Raw genomic sequence first — 16,662 nt, forward strand, 5'->3', positions numbered from 1 at the left:
GCGCCCGGGGGCATCCTTATCAGATGCCCGAATCACCTCAACTGGCTCCTCTCAATATGGAGGAGTAGCGGCTCTACTCTGAGTTCCTCCCGGATGTCCGAATACCCTGCGGAAAAAACTAATTTCGGCCGCTTGTATTCTCAATCTTATTCTTTCGGTTATTACCCAAAGTTCATGACCATAGGGGAGGGTAGGGACGTAGATCCACCAGTAACTGGAGAGCTTCACCTTATGGCTCAGCTCCCCCTTCACCACTACAGTCCGGTACAGTGACCGCATTACTGCTGCCGCTGCTCCCAGTCTGTGGCCAATCTCACTCTCCCTTCTTCCCTCACTCGTGAAAAAGACCCCAAGATATTTGAACTCCTCCACCTGGGGCAAATTCTCTCCCCTTACCTGGAGGGGGCATACCATCCTTTTCCGTGAGAGAACCATGGCCTCAGATTTTGAGGTGCTGATCCTCAACCCAGCCGCTTCACACTTGGCTGCAAACCATTCCAATGCGTGTTGGAGGCAACCATGTGACGTTGCCAAAAGGACAACATTATCTGCAAAAATCAGAGATGTCACCTTTCGACTCCCACACAGAATGCCCTCCTGGCCTCGACTGCGCCTTGATATCCTGTCCATGAAAACCACATACAGGAGTGGAGACAAGGCACAACCTTGGCGGAGTCCAACACCCATATTGAACAGGGGCCTGTGGGAGAATACTCTTTAAAAATAAATTTAATTGAACTGAATTCCTGAAACATGTCAAGAGCTGGTACATACTTACCCCCAAAAGATTTAAAGCTGTTATTATGGGAAGAAGTGGCTCTAAAAACTATGAATGTTTAGGTCTTGAAACAATGTTTCAGTTTTTTTTCCCTAAAATTATGTTCTAACATAAAAGGAATATTCCCTCAATTATGAGTTTTTGAAATTAAATATCACAGACAAAATATCAATGGACTATTTGAAATTCAGTAAAATGAGAAAATTGGTCCAGGAACTGAATACTTTGAGTACTTGCAAGGCATGTTATTTATCCCACGATTGCAGTCAACTGGTAAAAAATATGTACATGTTTAGCTCTGTTGTAAATGGGATTTCTTACTGTCTCTATGGGTTTTTTAACTTTAATCTCTGAATTTCTCTTGTCCAAAAAAGGACAATATGTTAATAATGTGAATGTTTGACAGCATATGTGAAAGATTATTATTATTATTCTTATTTTATTTTTTATAGAGCGCTCTTTTCACGCAGTGACACAGAGCGCTTTAACACAGACATAAGGCAAGAAAAACAGATACAAACAAAGAAGGCGGTCAACTAATGGCTACCATAATGAAGAACTTATTATAGAGCTATAAGTATACCTACTGGCCACCGGGGAAAGGAACAAAAACTCCCAACTGAAAGTTGAGAGATAAAAACACCTCTGGGGGTCCACGGGCCAGTGGTAGCCCACCCCTCCTGGGCATTCTAGAACATAACAATTTGTAAGCCAGTGTTTAACAAGTGGTGGGTGCAGTGGTGCAGTGGGTTGGACTGGGTCCTGCTCTCTAATGGGTCTGGGGTTCGAGTCCTGCTTGGGGTGCCTTGCGACGGACTGGAGTCCCGTCCTGGCTGTGTCCCCTCCCCCTCTGACCTTACGCCTTGTATTGCCGGGTAGGCTCTGGTTCCCCGCGACCCTGTATAGGACAAGCAGCTCAGAAAATGTGGGTGGGTGGGTTTAACAAGTAATTATAATGTTAGTGAATGGCATCTTGGATCCCCGACTCGGCATGGAACATCTCAATCGTCACGGCAGATGGACATCATCCTCTGTCAGCATGGGATTCGTCTGTCACCACTGGCCAGCCTTCTCAGGTCTTATGTAGCGAGGTAGTGCTCAAAGAGAAGATAGGACAGAATTAGTCATTTGTTACTTAAGTAAATTTAAAATGCATTTTTGTAAAGGTGATAAAATAAATAACCAAGGCAGGTGGAATTACATTACGAGGTGGAATGCCTGAGTGAACATGTAAATCTTAAGTCGGGATTTGAAAACAGAAACAGACGGGGCATTTCTGACAGTAATTGGTAGACTATTCCACAGTTTAGGTGCTCTATAACTAAAAGCGGGACCTCCTACTGAGGTCTCATTGATCACAGGTACTTTAAGGTAATCTGCATCTAATGAACAGAGATATCGTCCTGGGATATAAAGATTAATGTTCTCACGAAGGTAAGCCAGAGCAATGCCATGTATTGCCTTATAGGTCAAAAGTAGGATTTTATAATCAACTCTATAAGAGACCGGGAGCCAATGCAAGGATTTAAGTACCGGTGTTATATGGTCGTACTTCCTAGTTCTAGTAACAATTCTCGCAGCAGCATTTTGTACCAACTGTAGCCTGGATACAGTCTGGTACGGACAACCCGACAATAAAGCATTACAGTAATCCAGCCTGCTGGAAACAAAAGCATGAACTAGTTTCTCAGAATCCCGCCTACAAAGGAATCGCCGCATTTTAACTATGCTTCTTAATTGAAGGAAGCATGACTTAGTCAAAGCATTTACATGCGATACAAATGACAGCTTTCCATCCAGCAGGACACCCAAATCCTTGACACAATCGGTACGCGTGAAGGTAATACCATTTGTTGTAAAGATTGACGTGATTGTGTCGAGAGTTTTAGCATCACCACCCACCACAAGTACCTCTGTTTTACTGGCATTTAGAGATAAAAAATTATTACTCATCCATAATTTTATACTGGTAAAACAATTAGCTAACAACACCACATGTGATGGATCATCAGGCTTGAACCATACATAAAGCTGTGTGTCATCAGCATACGAATGGAAATTAACATTGTGCTTGCGAATAATATCACCCAGCGGTAACATATAAAATGAGAACAGTAATGGACCCAACATGGAGCCCTGCGGCACACCATACTGAACCGTAGTAGAGATGGACGGGGTGCCGTCATCGGATTTCAATACAAATTGTTCACGGTTTGCTAAATACGATTCAAACCACTTCAGAACGGTACCTCTTAGTCCAGCCAGGTTTCCAAGTCTACTCAGTAAGATTCTATGGTCAACAATATCAAACGCAGCACTCAAGTCAAGTAACATAAGAACAGAGATCTGACCAGCATCAGAAGAAATGAGAATATCATTAACAACACGTGTAAGTGCCGTTTCAGTCCTGTGACCAGTGCGGAAACCAGACTGAAATTTTTCAAATATATTATGGTGATTAAGATATTTTACAATTTGGGACGCTACGATTTTTTCTCGAATTTTGGATAAAAACGGTAAATTGGAGATCGGTCTATAATTACATGGGTTATTACAGTCCAGATCCGATTTCTTTAGCAGGGGTCAAATAACAGCGACTTTAAGGGCTTTTGGAACACAGCCATTTAGTAGCAACGTATTAATAATATTAACAATAGGTTCTGCAAGCACGGAAACTGCAGATTTGAGTAATTTAGTGAGGATTGGGTCTAAAGGACAGGTAGTACTTTTCATAGAGCGAATTAGCACGGTAATTTCTTATACAGTTACGTCGAAGTTACTGAGATAGTGCGGACAACTAAAATCATCGTCAGAAGCGCTTATGTTTGCTAAAACTGAACGAGAAGGCACTATGGATTTGCAGATATTCACTAATATATTATTGAAAAACGACATAAATTCACCCTTAATAATAGTAGCAGAAATACATTGTTTATCTTTGTGTTTACCAGTTAAGTAAGCGATGGTATTAAACAGGAAGCGAGGGTTCTTGTGATTTTCATCAATTAACTTCGCGTAGTCCCCTCCGTGAACCGCCACCTTACCGTGGTGGAGGGGTTTGAGTGCCTGAATGACTCCAGGAGCTATGTTGCCTGGGGCTATATGCTCCTGGTAGGGTCTCCTATGGCAAACAGGTCCTGGATGACAGACAAGACAAAGCGCGGTTCAAAAGCCCCTTATGAAGAAACTAAAACCAAGGCTTTCGTTTACCTCGCCCAGTATGGGGTCACCGGGGCCCCACCCTGGAGCCAGGCCTGGGCCCCCCCACTCGCATGCGAGTGCCTGGTGGCCAGGTCTATGCCCACGGGGCCTGGCCGGGCTTAGCCCGAAGCCATGACGTGGAGCCGCTCTTCGGTGGGCTCACCACCTGCCGGAAAGACTGTAAGGGGCCGGTGCATTGTAATTTGGGCGGTGGTTGGGGCTGAGTGCCTGGCCGACCCAAACCTCGGGCGCCAACTCTGGTTTTTGGGACTTGGAATGTCACCTCACTGGCGGGGAAAAGAGCCTGAGCTGGTGCGGGAGGTTGAGAGATACCGTCTAGATATAGTCGGGCTCACTTCCACTCACAGCTTGGGTTCTGGAACCACTCTTCTCGACCAAGGGTGGACTCGCCACTATTCTGGAGTTGCCCAGGGTGAAAGGCGGCGGGTGGGTGTGGGCTTATTAATAGCCCCCCAGTTTAGAAGCCATGTGTTGGAGTCTACCCCGGTGAATGAGAGGGTCATTCCCCTGAGCCTTCGGGTCAGGGAACGGTCTCTCACTGTCGTTTGTGCTTATGCGTCTAGCGGCAGTGTAGAGTACCTGGCCTTTTTGGAGTCCCTGGAGGGCATGCTGGAAAGCGCTCCCACTGGGGACTCTGTCGTTCTACTGGGGTACTTGAACGCCCACGTGGGCAGTGAGAGTTACACCTGGAGGGGCGTGACTGGAAGCAACGGCCTTCCTGATCTGAACCCGAGTGGTGAGTTGCTGTTGGATTTCTGTGCTAGCCACGGTTTATCCATAACGAACACCATGTTCATGCATAAGGGTGTCCATCAGTGCACTTGGCACCAGGACACCCTAGGTCGGAGGTCGATGATCGACTTTGTAGTCGTTTCTTCTGACCTTCGGCCATATGTCTTGGACACTCGGGTGAAGAGAGGGGCTGAGCTGTCAACTGATCACCACCTGGTGGTGAGTTGGATTCGATGGCGGGGGAAAAAGCTAGACAGACCTGGCAGGCCCAAACGTATAGTGAGGGTCTGTTGGGAACGTTTGGCAGAGGCCCCTGTCAGAGAGGTCTTCAACTCCCACCTCCGACAGAGCTTCAACCAGGTCCCAAGGAAGGCGGGGGACATTGAATCGGAATGGACTATGTTCCACACCTCCATTGTCGGGGCGGCGGTTCGGAGCCGCGGCCATAAGATCTCTGGCGCCTGTCGCAGCGGCAATCCCCGAACACGGTGGTGGACACCGGAAGTAAGGGATGCCGTCAAGCTGAAGAAGGAGTTCTATCGGGCCTGGCTGGCTCATGGGCCTTCTGAAGCAGCTGACAGGTACCGACGGGCCAAACGGAGCGCGGCTCTGGCAGTCGCCGCGGCAAAAACTCGGGCTTGGGAGGAGTTCGGTGAGATCATGGAAGAAGACTTTCGGTCGGCCTCAAAGAGATTCTGGCAAACCGTCTAGCAACTCAGAGGGGTGAAGCGGTGTTCCACAAACACTGTTTACAGTGGAAGCGGTGCGTTGCTGACCTCAGCTGAGGATGTCCTCGGGCGGTGGAAAGAGTGCTTTGAGGATCTCCTCAATCCCTCCAACACACCTTCCATAGAGGAAGCTGAGGCTGGGGACTTGGAGAGGGACTCGTCCATTACCCTGGCTGAAGTTGCCGAGGTAGTCAAAAAACTCCTCGGTGGCAAGGCTCCAGGGGTGGATGAGATCCGCCTCGAGTTTCTCAAGTCTCTGGATGTTGTGGGGCTGTCTTGGCTGACACATCTCTGCAGCATTGCATGGAGCTCGGGAACGGTGCCTCTGGACTGGCAGACCGGGGTGGTGGTCCCTCTTTTTAAGAAGGGGGACCGGAGATTGTGTTCCAACTATAGGGGGATCACACTCCTTAGCCTCCCTGGGAAAGTCTATGCCAGGGTACTGGAAAGGAGAATCCGACCGATAGTCGAACCTCAGATTCAGGAGGAGCAATGCGGTTTTCGCCCTGGCCATGGAACACTGGACCAGCTCTATACCCTCACTAGGGTGTTGGAGGGTTTAAGGGAGTTTGCCCAACCAGTCCATATGTGTTTTGTGGACCTGGAGAAGGCATTCGACTGTGTTCCTCGTGGCATCCTGTCGGGGGTACTGCGGGATTATTGGGATCGGGGCTCGCTGCTACGGGCTGTTCGTTCCCTGTATGACCGGAGTAGGAGCTTAGTTCGTATTGCCGGCAGTAAGTCAGACCTGTTCCTGGTGCATGTTGGACTCCGCCAGGGCTGCCCTTTGTCACCGATTCTGTTCATTACCTTCATGGACAGAATTTCTAGGCGCAGCCAGGGAATGGAGGGTGTCTGTTTTGGTGGCTGGAGGATCTCGCCTCTGCTTTTTGCGGATGATGTGGTCCTGTTGGCTTCATCGAATCAAGACTTGCAGCGTGCACTGGAGCGGTTTGCAGCCGAGTGTCAAGCGCCGGGGATGAGAATCAGCACCTCCAAATCCGAGGCCATGGTTCTCAGTCGAAAAAAGGTGGATTGCCCCCTCCGGGTTAGGGGGGAGTTGCTCCCTCAAGTGGAGGAGTTTAAGTATCTCGGGGTCTTGTTCACGAGTGAGGGGAAAAATGGAGCGGCAAGTTGACAGATGGATCGGTGCGGTGTCTGCAGTAATGCGGTCATTGTACTGGTCTGTTGTGGTGAAGAAGGAGCTGAGTCGTAAGGCGAAGCTCTCAATTTACCAGTCAATCTACGTTCCTACCCTTACCTATGGTCATGAACTCTGGATCATGACCGAAAGAATGAGATTGCAGATACAAGCGGCAGAAATGAGTTTCCTCAGCAGAGTGGCTGGGCGCACCCTTAGGGATAGGGTGAGGAGCTCAGTCACCCGGGAGGAGCTCGGAGTAGAGCCGCTGCTCCTCCGCATCGAGAGGAGCCAGTTGAGGTGGCTCGGGCATCTGTTCCGGATGCCTCCTGGATGCCTCCCTGGGGAGGTGTTCCGGGCACGTCCCACTGGGAGGAGGCCTCGGGGCAGACCCAGGACACGTTGGAGAGACTATGTCTCCCAGCTGGCCTGGGAACGCCTTGGGGTTCCCCCAGAGGAGCTGGAGGAGGTGTGCAGGGAGAGGGAAGTCTGGGGGGCTCTGCTTGGACTACTGCCCCCACGACCCGGTCCCGGATAAGCGGAGGAAGATGGATGGATGGATGTATAATATTAGTTATGATATAGTAGATGGCTACAAATTAATATATAATGGCATATGTTTCTTGTCCCATACGGTGGTAAAGGAAAGTTTTCATTCTTAAAATTTTTATGGTACCCTCCTCATCATTCTACAGTTGACTAGATTAGGCTTGCAGACAGGTTTATGTTGCTTTTTTATTTTAGCTCACTGTATGTTATTTTCCGAAACTACACTGAGATGAACTTAGGTTTAAATCACATTAAATCATGACAATGTAAACCTGGTTCTGTCAAAAAAAAAGAAAAATTGTATATATATATATATATATATATATATATATATGTATATATTTAAAAAAAATCTTATTCAGGTATTTTAAAGTTAACAGTGCAGTGAAAATAGTGTGTATCATTCAGAGCCAATATGGGCCGGATGGCAAAAGACGTTCAAGAAGGATGACACCTCCATGATGTTGGGAAAGGAAGTGAACACAGTGAGTTCCACAGATCTCCTGCCCCCTTCTGTGTGCACCGTGGCAACAGATTAAAAGGCTATTTTTTCCAAACAAATAGGGATAACCCAGTAAAGTACAGAGTATATTTTAGGAGGGTCTATACTCTATTCAGTGCTCCTGTCTGGCTCTCAGTTCAGACCCATATGCTATACACAACCTTAAAGTGAGTTACATAAAGGTGATTTATTGGATTACTGTGCAGGACTACTATGACTTGTGTACATCACACACACAATGCTTTTATAGACACACTCACACATATCCAGGTCAATGTTTGGGGCAATGCAACATATTTGTCTAATGTTCTGCGTACATTTTTATTACAGGCAAATGCAGCAACAATAATCCAATGACATGTGGTGTTTTTATGTCCCATTTATTGAAGTGTTTTACTTTAACTGATTCTTGGAAAACAGATATTTGAACCTAGGAAACCATGAAAAAGAAATCAAGAAAACGTATTTTAGAGAGTTCTAGGGTCTGTTCATCCTACAGCTGTGTTTTGTGAGAAGATTCCTTTTTATATCCATCCCTTTTATTGTACGGTAGACAGAAATCTGTTGTAAGATTAGTGGTTACAATTTACTTCTAGATGCCTTTCAGACAAAGAGTGAAACAGGCGGAACTCAACCTTTTATTTACACCTTGACATCAAAGTTTATATTTACTTTTTACAGTATGACCTTTATTATCTGCTAGGCTTAGTTTTAAAAACAAATGATAGATATCCTGTATGCACCTTTGACAAGAACCACACACTGGCTGAAACCGCTTGTCCTGAGTAGGGTTGCAGTGAACTGGACCCTAACCCAGCAACACAGGGTGCAGGGCCGGAGGAGGGGGACACCCCTAGGATGGGATGCAAATCCGCTGCAAGGCACCCAAAGCAGGGCTCGAACCCCAGACCCACCAGAGAGCAGGACCCTGCCAAACCCACTGCACCCCCCTCACCTTTGACAAGCCCCTCTCAAAAGTTTTGAAGGTTATATGTTTGAAACCCATAGTTTTATTGTACAAGTATTATCTATAGTTCTTAATTTTTCAGCAGAATGGTGTAAATATTAAAACTGAGTTACTTTCCTTTGGGTCCTGGGATAACTCTTTCATCCCAAGGTCTGCAAGGTGTCACGCCCACACCCTCAAGCCAAACGACTGCACCTGCTCTGAATCAGAGCCGCAGAACATGAAAGATGCTGTCCCAGCTCACCAGGTTGCAGAACTTCATCGAGCTGAACTCTTGCGATAGAAAAGAACCCCACTTACCTTCTTGTCCTTTGTCCTCCGTTCCCTGTTTGCTGCCTCCCTGGTTTCAGATCTCCTGCCTCACCTGATTGACTTAGATTCCTGACTCGTCCCGAGAACAACGTCTGCACCTTGATCGACCCACGCCTGTCCCTGACTACGATTCCAGTTTGCTGCTCTTCTGTGCCACGATAAACAAACCCGCAACTGGGTCCACACCAACTCCTTGGTCTCCTGCCCTCCCCCCATGACACCAGGCCACACTTTTCAGACACAGACCTGAGGCCAGGTTTAAACCAAGGTGTGAAACCTGTTTCAAGCAGTGAGAGCATTCTCGGCATCATTGGAACAGCACCACTTCTTCTTTTCAATAAATGGAAAAAGCTCATATTTGTCTGCAATAAAACTCAATGACTCAATCATACACACGTCCACACAAATGAAGTCAATACTGCTGTATTCCAGTTAAAACAGGTACTGTGTGATAGTGTGAATGAGAGAATAACTTTAGCTGTTGTGCACAGCAGTAGGCTGTACACTGTAGCCCTGAACTATGTCATTAGCATCATGACATAATGCCCTTATCACTGACACCTCGTGAAGCGACGATGGTGTGTGGCGCACAAGCCTCGGGTATAATATGCATAAAAAGTATATCTAATGAACTATAATGAAGTGTCTGGGTAAAAGTCATTCTCAAAGAAAACAGGGAACATTATCTGAAATTCATAACTTTCAATTTGAGGAAAGGAAAATAAAATGGAATCCTGCTCTGAAGGTTGGAGGTGTATTGTGCATCACTTGAGCTGTACCCTGTATTTACACACCTCAGGTTATTGTTATGTTCAATGCTGTTTAACAACAGGCTTCTACACAGTGGCACTGGGACACATGAAGAGGCTTGACAGCAAGGGCCAGAGTGGTTAGTGCTGTCTCCCCTTGGCCTGAACGCTGCCGGTCCGAGTTCCCCTGCTTGACCAACTGACATACACAGTGACAATACTAGGCTACTGTTGTATAAACGGGTAAAGATTGTAAATGTGTTTGTCCAACTGAAACTGCGTCAACTCGATCCTGTTAATGATGTTATAATAAAGCACAAGTCAACGAGTCAAAAAGCGCTTTTAAAAAATATCTGCTCAGCGGTGTATTAGGGAAAGGAGGACTTATAAAACACGCGTCGCGTTGTGTAACAGACTGCGGCGCACGCACGCATGCACACACAGCCTTGTTCTCTAATGAATGTTTGACCTCGCAACGGCCCCAGATGTGCGGGTCCGAAAGGGCACCATTTATGATCGCAGCGATCGCGACGCGAACAGTGTGAATTGTGCGTTAGACGTTTTGCGTGAGGAAAGAGAGCGCGCTGGGCAGGCGGAGCCGTGGGGATGACTTAAGAATGTGTCATTTAGTGTGAAACATGAATGGATGGGTGTGGAGAGCGGCGGCGCGTCTTTCCGCGGGGGAGCGCAGTTCGCTGCGTGGTGCCGCTGATGTAAGGCGCGTGTGCGGCGTCGGCTGCGTGAGTGAACAGTGCTGAATGAAGGAGGAATCGGGCCGCTTATATAACCGCCTCCCGGCAGCCCTTCCTTCTCCTGCCTCTCCTACTCCGGTCGCTCGCGCACGTGTGCATTTGACAGCGGATGCGCCGCTAACCGCGGTAAGTGTGTTGCGCAAGTGCGCGATCGCTTCCTGCCTTGAATTCATGTTCTGAGCTTGTCATTAGTGTCGGTTATTTCGCAGTGTTGTGACTATCGCGGTGGGATGACCGCGCTGCCCCCCGCTACTCCACGTGTTCATAAACAGAGAGTGCGCTCGCTCGCGCGCGGAAACTGATTCGGGTTCCTCCGGTGAGTTACTGTGATAAGGCGCAATTCTTCAGTTTCGCGTGAAGTGCTTTTCCGAGTATCCCTCTCGTGTAAGAGACCGACTTCGGCGAAAAAGCCATTCACACAGTGTACGTGCGCGCGACCTCTTCGACTGGCTCTCGACGCGTGCTTCGGAAATGCAGTGTTGGTCCGTTAAACTTTAACCGCCGGTTCTCCTTGAGAGTCGCTCTTCTTCTTCACTCTTCAGAGCGCTTTCTATACGTGTGAAAGTATGTCGTACAAAAAACGACCGATTGTAAAACATGATGGACACAGCAGAATAGGCGGTAGTAGAGGTTTGACTGAAGCAACTGACATAATAATTTATCATGTCACGAGCCATTTGATTTAGTCAGTGTATTACGGCGAAGGTTTTGCCATGACTGTGACAGCGACTAAATCATAAGTGAAAGTAATAACGGCACCCACAAGATGAGCAAGTGAAGTGTGTGCAGTTATTGAACGTTATTGCTGTGTGATTATGTATGACACGCGCTGCTGGCTCGAGCCTTGTCCTTCCTCACTCTCCTTTCCCACTTTGTCCCACTTTTTTGTGCGACAACTGCAGCGTGTCGTTACTACTGAGCTGTACTCTACCACGGAGTGGTATTTTTACTCTTTCCAGATGCCATAGATGCAGGGTGCATTCAGAAAAATCTTGTCTCTTATAGTTATATTAAGTGTTTAAAGAGGACTCGATGACTGCACAGTTTGGATTGTCCAGAATATGTGAAAATATTGACCAAACCAAGAAGCTATTGTGATAAATTCCTTTCATGACTGGTAGATGGTCAGAGATTTCCCATTTCATTATTTTCACTTAGAAATGAAAAGAAAATTATTTAAAAGTAATGAACGCACGTGACTGAGGTAGATAAATAGCGAGGAGAAATATTAGCTAATTTTGCTTTGTGTGGCTGTCCTTGTGTGTAACTCCACTGACAGGGATGACTACTAGCTTTAAAATGGTGAAAGAGCACTGAAATCCTTGCACTTATTATGCTGATTGATTCCGTGTTATCAGCCGCTATTGTAAGCATTTAGAACAAGTTCAGGTTTCCCAATGGATTTGACACTGCGAAGAGGGAGGAGATAGTGAGACAATGTCTCTAAACAAGGTGTGGCAATGTGTCACTCATTACACAAAGCAGAGGACACGAGTTGTGTCACATACCTCTTCGAGCTCTCGTCTACATCCAGAGTTAGCAGGCGCTCCTGAATAAAACGGCACAGGAGTCAACAAGTTGGAATGAACTTCTGCCTTTTTGGATATAAGTCCATTGTCAAAATGTCAAATGAGAATAAATATGACATTAATGACTGAGATCAGTGTAACAGATGTATGTAGTGTATTCTCCTGCAGTGTTCCTATCGGGGAGAAATTGGCAGTTTTGTGAAAGCTGGCCTGTGCTTCACGTCTCCATTGCGCTATTTTGATTGTTGCCTAGATATCTGAAGGTTTTGTCTGAACCGCCCCAGTACACTTACATAACAGCATGCGTAAGAACGGTGACTTATTCATTGTGTTTTTTTGAAAACTGAACCACTCCCACAGTAACAAATGTCTTTGGTGACTTTCCTGGCTGTGGATACACACACACACTGTTCACATCAGAATTGAATCATAGACAAGTCCCGGCATTTAAATCTTGGGACTGCATATCATTTTGTTGTATTCTAAGAGGATCTAATATTCTTTTACATTTTATCTTTGCTTTACGATATCTGTGAATACTTAGTGCAGTCCCAGGTATTGACAAAAAAGCCGTACAATCTATGTCGTCATTCTTTGTATCAACATAATTAAAAAGAGTCAAAATATTGGTTGTTCCAGTGAGAAACCCCCTTGTCTGTACAGATTTTTTTTATTAATAATGCAGGTGACATCTATGCCACAGTATGGTTTGCCTTTCTGTTTCCTTGGCCACTGGACTACATTTACCATCAATTACCGCACCTAACTGAAAGATTATGAAGGAAATATTGTTTTCATGTGGTAGGGGGTGCGGTGGCGCAGTGGGTTGGACCACGGTCCTGCTCTCCGGTGGGTCCGGGGTTCAAGTCCTGCTTGGGGTGCCTTGTGATGGACTGATGTCCCGTTCTGGGTGTGTCCCCCCCTCTGGCCTTATGCCCTGTGTTACCGGGTAGGCTCCGTGACCCTGTATGGGACAAGCGGTTCTGAAAATGTGTGTGTGTGTGTTTTCATGTGCAAAAGAAGTGCTCACTTTTGCAAAATGCTTGATTTTATTAGCAGTAGCTGCATCATTATTTTACTGGCTATATTACATTAATTAATTTAGCTGATGCATTTCTCCAAAGTGACTTACAGTGTTAAGGTACTTACAGTTATCTGCTCCTTTGATATAACTGGGTAATTTTAACAGGAGGAATTTTAGGGTAAATACCTTGCTCAAAGTTACTACAGCTGGAGGTGAGAATCAGGCCTGCACCCTTTAGGTCCAAAGGCAGTAGCTCTAACTACTACACTTCCAGCTGTCCCCATATTATACCTGTTAAAGGTTTGCAAATAAACTGAAACCCCAAAGAAACCTTTTACCATACATCTGTTGTCAGTTAATTTTCCGTAATCCATTTTGAATTCTGTCACACTTGCAGATTAAGGTATTTAGAAAATCCACATTTTCCAACCTTAAAAGTTTAATTTGCACATTATATAATAAACTGTCTGTAAAACTAGCCAACATTGTCATGGTCGGGTCTGAAGGAAGCGGCGGACCCAAGTGCAGAGCGGTAATCGTGGTGGTGTCTTCGGGGAAATCCAAGAGAGGAGGTCAGAGGACGGGCAAAGGGTCTTCGAGGTGCGAACGTCGTAACAGGGAGGATCCAAAAGGCGAGGTCAGTACACAGGCAAGAGGTCGATGATTAGAAAGAGGCAGTAGATCGGGGGAACAAGGGACGGGTTCGGGGAAGGCGTTCGGGAACAGGAAATGGCTAGAGAAGGCCGCTAACGAGGAGGCAGATCAAGGTTCCGCATCAGCTGGTGGTCCGACGCAGCCTTTTATGCTGTAGTCTGCGTTGCGTCCCAGGTGTTCCGTGTTGGCCCGGAGGTGTGGGCGTGGCAAACATGCATAAAAGTACAGGATCCATTATAAAAAGAAATAGGTTCTAATATGCTTCACAGCAAAAGCCAATTTTCAGTTTGTTAGAAAACTTCTGGATTTCAGCTGGTTCACATACAGTGCAGTGTGAAGTATTTGGTCCCTTTCCACTTTTCCAGTTTTTGACACTGAATATGATCAGATTTTTTTGTCAGTTCTAGTCATACATGAATGAAATTTGAAGAAGAAAAGTGCATTGTTCCACATCAAGGAACTGACGTAGAAACATAATGAAATGTGAAATCATACGCGTGAAAGAGAAACTCTCCTTTCATAAGGAGTTGCACTACCTTTAGCTGTAATGACTAACTAAATCCTGCCTGATGCTGTTGACCAGGGTCTCTCCATTACTGTGCATAAGTTTTGGCACACTTCTCCATCCAGAACTGCTTTAGCTCAGCTACATTTTCAGGTTTTCCAGCACTGACAGCTTGTTTCATTTTTTTGCCAGACATTTCAGTCATATTCATATCAGATTTTTTATACATTCTGATGTTGACTTGCCTGTATGTTGAAGATCACTGTCTTTGCTGCCTGATTCAGCTGTGGCTGAACTTAAATTCAAAGACTGGTAGCCTGACATTCTTCTTTAGAATTTCTGATACAAAGGGGAATTAATAGTTCATTCAATGACAGCAAGGTGCCCAGGTCCTATAGTGGCAAACATTCCCAGACTATCACACTGCCACCACTACTTTGACCACCACTCCTTGACTGTTAGCACAACGTTCTTACTCAAAATATTACAGGGGCCAAATCATTCAGAATTTTCTACTTCTGATTAATCAGTCCACAGAACATTCTTTCAGAAGTCTTGAGAGACATCCAGCTGCTCTTTGCCAAAATGTAGACGAGCTTTCATATTCTTGTTCATGAGCACTGGTTTCTGCCTTGCCACTTTCCCATGTATCCCATTTTTTTGTGCTGTCTTTCTGAAGGTGATTAAAGGAATGGAGCATAGCATGCTGCAGAAATTTTGGGAATATATGTTAATGTAGTGTTTTTTGTCAGAGCAATACTAAAGACAAAAGAAAAATTACAGCTGCATTAGTTACATGAGATATATCTTAGTTACTTCTTAAATTGTCAGCCTGATTCTTTTTATGAATGGCAGTCCCACCATCTATACATTTTTGAAGATCCAAGACTATGTTAAAATTTAAATTTCCCTTCCAAAAAATGTATAGTGCCGTGAACATTGGCTCAAGACGAAGCTGTATTTTCAGCCAATCGTAGAAACAAAGAGTGTGAGGTAGGGTACACCCTGGCAAGGACACCACTCCACTGCAGGACACTCATTACCACTACAGTCAATTTATCTATAAATTAACCATTTCACTAGAAACACGTGCTTTGTTTGGAAACCTACACAAACTCTGTGCAAAATAATCTTGGCTCAAACCCACAACCTAGAAGCTGTGAGGCACCAGCAGCTACCTGCGACAACTGTTGTGCTCCAGTGATTTCATCATTGTTCATCCTTTTTTACTCTGTTAGTCTTGATGATGACTAACACCACCTTCTCTCTTCATATAAAGAATACGTGTGTACAGGCATCCCTTGATTTGCAAACCTTCCATCCATTGTCATCAACCCCTTGTCCCAAGCGGCGTCACGGCAAACTGGAGCCTTACCCAGCAACACTTACACTACACTACACTACATAGTATCCATTGGAAGTCACTTGGAAGAAAAGCGTCTGCTAAATGAAAAAGTGTAAATGTAAACACAACGTGCAAGGCCGAAGGCAGAGGGGACACACCCAGGACAGGGCACTAGTTCAATTCAGTTCATCCATCCATCCATCCATCCATCCATCCATCCATCCATCCATCTTCCTCGCTTATCCGGGACCGGGTCGCGGGGGCAGTAGTCCAAGCAGAGCCCCCCAGACTTCCCTCTCCCCGCACACCTCCTCCAGCTCCTCTGGGGGAACCCAATTCAGTTCAATTCAATTTATTTTTATAGAGTGCTCTTCTCACGCAGTGACACAAAGCGCTTTTAACACAGACATAAGGCAAGAAAAACAGATACAAACAAAGAAGACAGTCGACTAATGGCTACCATAATAAAGTACTTTTATAGAGCTATAGGTATGCCTATTGGCCACCGGGGAAAAGAACAAAAACTCCCAACTGAAAGTTGAGGGAGAAAAAACCTGGGGGGGTCCACAGGCCAGTGGTTGCCCACCCCTCCTGGGCATTCTAGAAAGTAACAATTGTAAGCCAGTGTGTAACAAGTAATAATGATTATGTTGCTAAATGGAATCTTGGATCCCCAGCTCAGCATGGAATGGCATCTTGGCATCTAGTCTGTCGCAAGACACCCCAAGCAGGGCTGAAACCCCAAACCCACCACGCAGCGGGCACCAGCTGAACTCGCTGTGTCAGCACGCCCATTTACAAACCTTTTCTGTAACATTTCGCTATAACAGCTCTTAGCCTTTTCAGACCCAATTTTTGACATATGGAGCAAAAAAATCGGTATAACCAAATATATCCGAAACGTCAAAAAATAAACGTTTGTGCATCCTAATGTACTGTAGTTAACGCATCTACATGCAGTGTTAGGAATATGAGAGTGTTGCTTTTAGAGAGTGAGGCATTGTAGGAATTGTATGAAATTCCACAGCTGTGTCTGTCGGCCATATTAGATGTTTTGTTCAAGTTCAAAAAGAGTACAGTACAGTACGCAAGGCTACATAAAGAAGTGCAAATACACAACAGTGTGAGACGATTGCAGGACAATAAATATACAAAACAGAACAGTAGATACAC

At 45.7% G+C, this 16,662-nt stretch overlaps 1 protein-coding gene across 8 annotated transcripts in view; it reads left to right on the forward strand.

Annotated features, from left to right (window-relative positions):
* The first annotated feature begins 10,234 nt into the window (after nt 1-10,234).
* The window catches only part of LOC108929636 (neuronal PAS domain-containing protein 2-like), an 83,666-nt gene continuing 77,238 nt past the window's right edge, over nt 10,235-16,662 (forward strand). For all 8 annotated transcript variants that reach the window (XM_018744356.2, XM_018744590.2, XM_018744424.2 and 5 more), the window contains exon 1: nt 10,235-10,558. The gene's annotated coding sequence lies outside the window, so the exon portion shown is untranslated. The remainder of the gene's footprint in view (nt 10,559-16,662) is intronic.

This window comes from Scleropages formosus, chromosome 13 (genome assembly GCF_900964775.1).
Source record: "Scleropages formosus chromosome 13, fSclFor1.1, whole genome shotgun sequence".
NCBI classification, from domain to species: domain Eukaryota; kingdom Metazoa; phylum Chordata; class Actinopteri; order Osteoglossiformes; family Osteoglossidae; genus Scleropages; species Scleropages formosus.